We start from the raw sequence: 8,943 nt of genomic DNA on the forward strand, positions 1-8,943 counted from the left end.
GGGTCCAGGGCGACGAGAGGAAGCAGGAGGTGGCCAGGGGAAGCAGGAGGTGGCCGAGGCCTCTCGGGTGCGCGCCACACCTCGCCTCTGCCTACTGGCAGAGGAAGACGATAGGGGGGGGGGGAGTGGAGATGGGTTGGGCCGTGCTGGGCCAGGTAAGTGGGCGCCAGGTAACTTCCTTCTCTCTCTCTCTTTTATTTCTGTTCTGTTTTATTTTGCTAAATTTGTTTTGCCACTGTTTGAATTTTAAAATAATTCAAACAATGCCAGTAACTCCTCTGAATATTTTTATGTTGCTTGATGGACTTTTCCAAAAGCACATAAAATGTTTCAGGGTATTTGGAAATATATTCTATACAAGTTATGAATATAATTCCAAATGCAAATAAAATAATGATTTAAATTCAGTGCCCAAAATATTCCTCAAAATGCTCATTATTTTTGGTTTGGTGCAAAAACCTTTGCCAAATATAACCAACATTATTAAGGCCATTTTGGAAACACTGGATGCAATTTCCAGGGTTCTTTTGCCCTACTTTTAATTAAAGTTTTGAGGCTTCAACAATCCTCAATTCATGTTTCAGAAATTTAAATATGATGCCTGGATGAAGATGCAACTATTTACAAACAATATTCTAGGGTTGTGACAACCGGTATGAGAGAAACTAGGGTGGAAAGAGTGGAACAAAACACCAGGCATAAGGCCGAGCCTTCCACCCTTTGCCAAGTATATAGATTCATTAAAGTAAATAAGATATAGTAATCATATCCCAACAATATCCATTTTCAAACATGGAACAAACTTTATCTTCACCAGCAACTAGCAACGCTATAAGAGGAGCAGAGCAAAAGCGGTAACATAGCCAAACAACGGTTTAATAGGAAGGTGGGTTAGAGGCTTGACATGACAATATGAGAGGCATGATATAACAAGTGGTTGGTAGTGCGACATAGCGATAGAGCGAACAACTAGCAAGCAAAGATAGAAGTGATTTCAAGGGTATGTTCATCTTGCCTGAGATCCCACAAGGAAGAAGAACGAGTCCATGAAGAAGACAAACGGACGTAGTCGACCAGATCCTCACAAACGCGACGTTACCGGAACTAACAAGAATAAGCAACACCGGAAAGGAGAAAACAACATGGTAAACATACAAGCATAAACATGGCATGATGCATGTCCGGTTTAAAGAGGCATGACAATACGGCAAAGTGCAACAAACAATACTACAAGTTAAGTGGAGCTCAATATGCAACGAGTTGCATATTGACGAAACACTACATGACTTATTTAGTTCTCTCTCAGTTATGTACCCAACAATATTAAATGTCGTTAAACATGGCAAGAGGTGAAGCATATGAAAACTATACTATCTAAGCAATTTAAATGAGGCCGGAACAACAAACAACAATTCAGAAAAATCCCCATGTGCACATTTTGAGGTTGGTACTGTTCTACCCTATACACAATTTTAGGGTCATTACACATGCAAAGTAATGCTACCATGATAATCTATGTATTTTTCTACCCCATTTACATATAAAGATTATTTAAAATGGAGCTACGGTTATTTAGTTATGAAATAAAACATTTTAGCATGCCATTTAAGCAAATTTAAACAAACAGCATCTTAAACATTTCAAACATGGATAAAAGTTGGATATTGTGAAACTACACAAAATTCTAAGCAATTTACATATAAAGTTTAATTAATTCCAATGCATGGTTATTTAATTGTTCACAATTCAAAATGATGGCATTTATGTAAATAAGAAGGCACTGGAAAATGCTAAAATACAAAGACTGGAAAAAAATGCACAGGCCAGATTGCAGAAACTTACAGCGGCCCAGGAGGACTTGGCCCGAGTGTGCGCTGAGTGTGCAAAATAACAGGAAAACAGTGCAAAATAATGGGGGCAGCTGGGACTCGAACCCGGGATCTCCTGGTAGTGTGCCTGCGTGACTAACCACTGGGGTGCTTCTGTATTTGTGTTCAAAAAGGAGTACAACTACTTAAAGAGAAAAACAAAGGCGTAGCCTTTCTCTGCCATGAAGGCACAGTGACAACAGGTCTCCGGTGAGCCTTAACGGACAGATGCAGCGGCGGCTTAGGCTGGAGTTCGGCGGCGAGGGTGCGGAAAAAGGAGGGGAGTGCAGCTGTAGGATGCACGTGTGCATGTGGAGGGAAGAAGAAAGAGGCCGGAGCTCGAGCGTCGAGCTGGAGCTCGTCTTGGCTGCGGCGCACAACGATGCTTGGACGAGCATGGCGCAGCGAGCGAGCGGCAAGCAGGCAGGGTGTGAGTGCGGGTGCAGATGCATGCGGGGGCTATGGGCGCATGTGGTGGAGTAACGATGCGAGGGTGTGCGTGTGCAAGGGGCCGAGCAGAGGAGCTAACGAAGCTGCTACCATGGCGCTCATGGAGATCGAACTCCTGGTCGCGTGGATCAGGACCTAGAGGACGAAAACGAGCGCTAGGTAAGGCCAGGAGGGTGAAGAGCTCATGGTGGGTAGGATGGTGTAGTCGATCGTGCTCGGGGACGAACGGAGGCGACGAGGGAAGGCCATGAAGGAGCTCGCTGAACTTGGCGTTCCTCTTATCCATGAAGAAGACAAAGCAGAGGAAGAAGGGGACTTCATGGAAAAAGACGATCGGGTCTTAGGGAGCCGCTTGGAGATGTTTCGGGAGTCACGGTACTTGCCGCGGGGGAAGACGACGACGGGCAATGCTGGCTACGCCGGACTCAAGCTCAGCTTGACCAGTTATGGCAATGGCGACGGCAGGGGCATGGGGAGCTTACCTCGGTGGCGGGACGAGGCAGAAGAGGGGAAAGCGGAGCGAGGAGGAAACCCTAGGGCTAGGGCAGGATTATATAGGAGGAAGGGAGCAGCTGCGGCCGTCAAATCGACCGGACTGCCGACGTGGAGGCTCTGGATGTCCTGCAGTACAGGGAGAAGACGATGAATAGAGGAGCGGTGCTGGTGGGCTGGATTCGAAGGGGTAAGTGAGGTGGCTAGCTGTAGGTGGGCTGGGGAGATGGGCTGCTGCTGCTGGAGCTGGGATCTCTCTCTTGCTACATTTCTTTTCCTTCCTTTTTCTTCAGATAGAAATCTTAGAAGAAAAGAAAGGCAAGGGAAGATACGGAATTTGGCAGGGATGAAGATATTAATGGAGTCCTGAAAAATATGCACAATGTAACACCCCCAGTGTCATGCTACAGTAACCCTTTGGGTTAAGCTAATCATTTTGCAAAACAAGTGTTTGGTCATCATTGTCTTCTATCTCTTTTTTTATTCCAGTTGAATTCAAATTCAAATTCTAGGTGAATTTCAAAATTTGCTCAAACATGAAAACTAAAATGTTCATCATGTGGAAAATTTTCTTTTGACAATTTTGGGGGTGAACCAACATTTTTGTAAACTGTCTAAATGGCCTATAATAGCTAAAACAGAAAAGCTTAAAAAAAGCAAAAGCAAAAAAAGAGAAAGAACACACGCCACTGTGCATTGGGCCAAGTGCACAGTGCCTGGCCGAGCCTCAGCCCACTCCAGCTAGTCCGGCCCAGCCCCTCCTCGGGTCGCCTTCTCCCCTTGTTCCCCCGACCGGGGTCACAACAGGGGCAAGCCCCGCCGGACCGCCTCGCCGTCGATGACGAGGGGGGCGATAAGAGCGCCCCCTCGACGCCTCAAGTCCTCCCCCTCACCTGCCGCCACTCCCACTTCCCCTCGCCCACTCTGCCTGCTCCTCCTCTCCTCTCCCCCTTCATATCCACCGCTTCCGAGCGTGTCCTTGGCCGCGACACAGTGCTGACCACGGCCACCGCTGTCCCCGCCCCTCTCCGACGAGTCCCCGAGTGCTCCCGTGCCCAGCTACATCTTCTCCGACCATGGACTCGAGCTCGTCGCCCCTACAGCGCCCACCCCGTCGTCGTCTTCTTCCTCGGCTTACTGTCGTCTTCTTCAACGACGGTGCCCGCTGCAGCTCCTAAACCCACCGACGGGCCCTCGTGCACCCTCTCGGTGAGTTCGCCCTCCTCTTCCCTCTTTCACGTAGGCCGCCTCCCTCTCTAGCTCGCTCACCGCAGCTACCGAAGCTCGACCCCCGCCACTGAGCTCCCTGACGTCGCTACTGACGCCGTCGAGCTCAACCGAGCCCCGCGTCATGCTCTGGGCCTCGCGGCGGAGCCGCCTGTGCCCTTAGCTTGTCTTGCCACACCCCGCAACACCGTCCCCGTCGAAGCCCGACCGCTGCCGTCGCCTACCATCACTGCAACGGCCATCTCCGGCCACCTCAGTCGCTCCCACCGCCACCAAACGACGCGGCATCGAACGACCGTTCGGACGGACCTGGCCACGCCACCTCCCCGCGCCCCATAACGCGATCTCGACGAGGTCCCGAACGCCACCACCGCCGCCACTCATCGCCGGCGCCTATTCCGGCAACTCCAGCTCCGGCCGGCCTCACCACGCGACGTAGCGGGCTCTCCCCGTTTGAACGCGCCCGCCCGCGCCCGTGTTGGCCCCCTGTAGGCGAATCCCAGCCATCTCCAGCGTCGTGCTGTGGGAGAGGTTGCCGGAGCCTTCTCCGGCGCCCTGCCGACGTGGCCGGTCAGGGCCACCCCCCTGGGTCACTGCCAGCGGGCCCCGCGGGCCCCTGTTGGCTAAGATGCCTCAGTCAACTTTGCTGACTGGGCATCCCTTGTCGATGACAGGCGGGCCGCGCTCGCTAATTAATTTTAGTGTATTTTAAAATGGTTAATTAACCTAAGTAGCCACTGACACCCGGGGCCCACCCCTCTTAATTAGCTCTGTTTAATTAAAATGAACTCAATTAGCTCTCTGTCTATGACATGTGGGTCCCACTGGACCCACAGGTCAGTTTTGACCTAGTCAGCATGTCTGTGACCGCTGACATCATCCCCACGCAATGTAGATGTCATTTTCCTTTTCTATTAATTCTGTTAATTTAAATTATTTCTGGAAATGCTTTAATCTTTGAAAAATCATAGCAATTAAACCGTAGCTCGGATGAAAATGTTTTCTATATGAAAGTTGCTTAGAAAAATCCAACGAATCCGAATACGCCGCCCGTTCATCTGTCACATGCCCCTAGCATGCTGAACTTGGAACTTTCCCCTCTTTTCCTTTTTCCGGAATCCGCCTAACGTTGGGAATCCATCCTTGGATGTTTATCCCCTCCGTCTGCAACATGTAGTACTACGTTAGGGCAACCCTAGCTCTGCCCGTCGTCATGTTATGCCTTGTGATGCATTGATTGCTCTGTATTTACTGTTTCTTCCCCCTCTTCTCTCCGGTAGACCCCGAGACTGATGATGCCGCTGTGATCGACTACATCACCGACGACCCCTCCTTCTTGTCTGAGCAACCAGGCAAGCAAACCCCCCTTGAGCATTCCGATATCGCCCATTTCTTACCTCTCATGCTTGCATTAGAACTGGTACTGCTTTCTGTATGGTCCTACTCTGATGCATAGTCTTTTGTTGTTACCTGCTTTCATACCTTACTTGCTTATCCTAAACTTCTTACTATAGGTTGGTTAGTGATCCATCAGTAACCCCCACCTTGTCCCAGTTGCCCCACTTTATGTTCGACAACTCTATCAACATGATCGACGTCCAGGCCCCGACACCGCACATCACCCCCCTAGTTGTACAATCCTGTAGAGTTACCATCGAGCGCCGAGGGTGGAACCTCTTACATCACTCCTGATGAGATCTCTGTAGTGTAGCTATACGGTTGAGGTCATCGAGGGTGATTTCCTCCTTAACCACTTCCGTTACCGCTCTGTCGTGCAAGCCCTCAAGTGTGAACCTCGAGGATGGATCCTCTTATGTTCACCTTGATGATAACATCGAGTGGGATTCACCGGGGGTGATTCCTCGGGTTTTCCCCTTGGTGTTAGACACACAGTTACTATGGTTACTATGACTTTACACTGAACCATGTTACTAAAGACGGGTTGACCTGGAAGGTACCCGCGCGAGCTTAATAGCGAGTGATGTGGAGTCGCGTTGACCTGGAAGGTGCTCGCGAGATAACTACGAGGCGTGGCCGGGCATTCTTAGCCCTTGCCGCAAGTACTCGAGACGGGGCAATGGGGTCACATCTTTCATGAGTCTCTGCTTGTTACCGCATGCTCCCAATCCACTATGATTTGGATATTTGATCCGAGGGGCCTCTGGCCTGATAGCACTAACCATCACGTGGGCATAGTATGGGCGTTCTGCGTCGTATACATCAGCCGAAGCTTAATAGACGTCAGCGACTGAGCGGCGCGCGCCGGGTTGGTCTGCGTAAGCACTTGCCTTGTTGAAGGAGGTAGCTAGGTCTGCTCACCGGCCGCGTACGCAACGTGCAGGAGTTCCCGGGGAGATGGCACATGACCCCTGGGGGCATAGGTTTAGTCCGGCGTGCTGGCCACTCTATTAAGTCTAGGTCGGGTTGCGGCGTATTGTTTGTCCGAGGCCGGGCATGACCCAGGAAAGTGTGTCCGGCCGGAGTTAATCGAAAGTTGGTGCACCCCTGTAGGGAAGAAAACATCTATCGATAGCCTGTCCTACGGTAACGGACACTTGGAGTTGTATCCCAATCGATACAACTAGAACTGGATACTTGAGATGAGACCTGGAGATGAGACTTGGATATGAGATGATAACTGGATAGTATGGCTCTGGGATTGCTTTCTCGCAGGGAGTCTAGGAAGGATCTCTGGCCGAGGTTGATAACATTACTGCTACTTTACTTTATGCTATGCTACTCCCTCCTGTTGCTGCAAGATGGTGGTTTCCAGAAGATGCTAGTCTTCGATAGGCTAGACTTTCCCCTTCCCTTCTGACATTCTGCAGTTTAGTCCACAGATACAACCCATTTCCTTTGAAATAGATGCATACTTAGTTTAGATCTGATGTAAGTCTTGCGAGTACTTTGGATGAGTACTCACGGTTGCTTTGCTACTTCTGTTTCCCCCATACCCGATTGTTGCAACCAGATGACGGATCCCAGGAGCCAGACGACGCCACTGATGACTACTGCTACCCGGAGGATGCCTACTACTACGTGAAGACCGCAGATGACTAGGAGTATTTAGGAGGCTCCCAGGCATGAGGCCTTGCCTTTTCGATCGTTGTTGCTTTTGTGCTAGCCTTCTTAAGGAAATCTTGTTTAACTCATGTCTGTACTCAGATATTGTTGCTTCCGCTGATTCTTATGTATTCGAGCTTATGTATTCAAGCCTTCGAGGCCCCTGGCTTGTAATATAAATCTTGTATTATTTTAATTTGTGTCTAGAGTTGTGTTGTGATATCTTCCCGTGAGTCCTTGATCTTGATCGTACACATTTGCGTGTATGATTAGTGTACGGTCAAATCGGGGCGGCACAAGTAGGTATCAGAGCCGACTGCCTGTAGGAATCCCCTTCCAAACTCCTTGGCCGAAGTTGAGTCTAGTAAGTGAAAAATGTTTTACTAACATGGCTGTGTAGCTTACGGCCCCACGTCGCCATTGGGAGATATTAGGATCTTTTACTCCTCGTCTATACTCTGGGACTCTGATCTCTCTTCCTTTCGGGTTAAATTTTTACTAACTTGACATTAGGTTCTCATAACCACTTCATCCCGGAGAGCCCCTTCACTACAGATGACCGACTGTTTCATCAAAAGACTCTGAAGGTACTCCTCGATGAGTTCCGAGACCCTATGCCCACTTCTTTGCAGTTCCCTACCACCGATATATCCTTACGGATAACTTTATACACTTGTCATTCATACAATCATTCCTTGTTGCTCTTGTTATTACAAGATGCCCTGAACCACTCTCCTTTGTTCCGAGAATCCTTTGAGCTTACTGCCTTGCAGTTCCTTGTCATCTGAATACCCCTACGGATAACCTTGTGCACCTATCGAGTATCCTCTCATCCCCAGTTGCCTCATGTACTTCACAAAAGTCTTCGTAATACCATTCGTTCTTGTGAAAATCCTCAACATCCTATTGTTCTTGAATTTCTTGCTTTCTTGCATTATGGTTAAAACCATAAGTCTAGTAATCTTATTGTTAGCCTTTGTCATTATCATTTTGAGTCCGTTGATACAATATGTTGCGAATTGCTCGCAATCCTCAATCAGATCCTGGAATTCATCCTTCCGGCTTAGACGTCATTTTAACATGAGCTGGATCTCGACCAATCAAATTGCCATCGATTGTACCCCTATGGCTATTCTACCTATCCATCCCTACTTAGAGCATTGCTTCTGATCCCTTGTCTTGGAATTCATAATTCCTTTGCAATTGAGCCTTGAGTTAGTCAGTTGTTTCTACAATCTGATCTCCTTGCATTCTCTCTTCCTCTGGTTGAATACTGTTGCTCACACCAAATCCCTTATGGACCACCAGACCCCCTTTTTCGGAATTTATCCGACAACGTCCTTCATATTCAATAATCTTGTGAGCCTTTCCTCGGATACATAATGCTTTTGGTAAATTGTATCCTCCGCTTTCTCAAGCATGCTCTACTACCGAGCATGTGTTATTTATTCTCGAAATTTATGATATATGTTCCTAAGATGCCCCGATGGGTTGAACCTATGTCTTCCGTAATCTGTGTGAACTCAAAAGTTATGCGGGTTATCCTCTACTGGCCGTTCGTCAGATATAATTTTCAATGCTACAACTTCATCAAGAGCGAGAAGTAAAATGAAACGTTATGCATTGTAGAAGTGGGAGTCGACCCTGAACCTTTGTGTTCATGCCTCATGGACATGGTGTGGAACTTATCATGAAAGCTTCTTGCAAGGATATTTAATCATTTGAATAATTCTTCCAGTATCGTAAATTGGATCCCTTGCAGTTATGGTCCCGACCATATTTCCTCTTTGATCCCATTTACTGGGTAAGTTGAAATTACTTATCCTCTGCAAATCATTTCCCC

This window comes from Triticum dicoccoides, chromosome 6A, assembly GCF_002162155.2.
Source record: "Triticum dicoccoides isolate Atlit2015 ecotype Zavitan chromosome 6A, WEW_v2.0, whole genome shotgun sequence".
Taxonomy (NCBI): Eukaryota; Viridiplantae; Streptophyta; class Magnoliopsida; order Poales; family Poaceae; genus Triticum; species Triticum dicoccoides.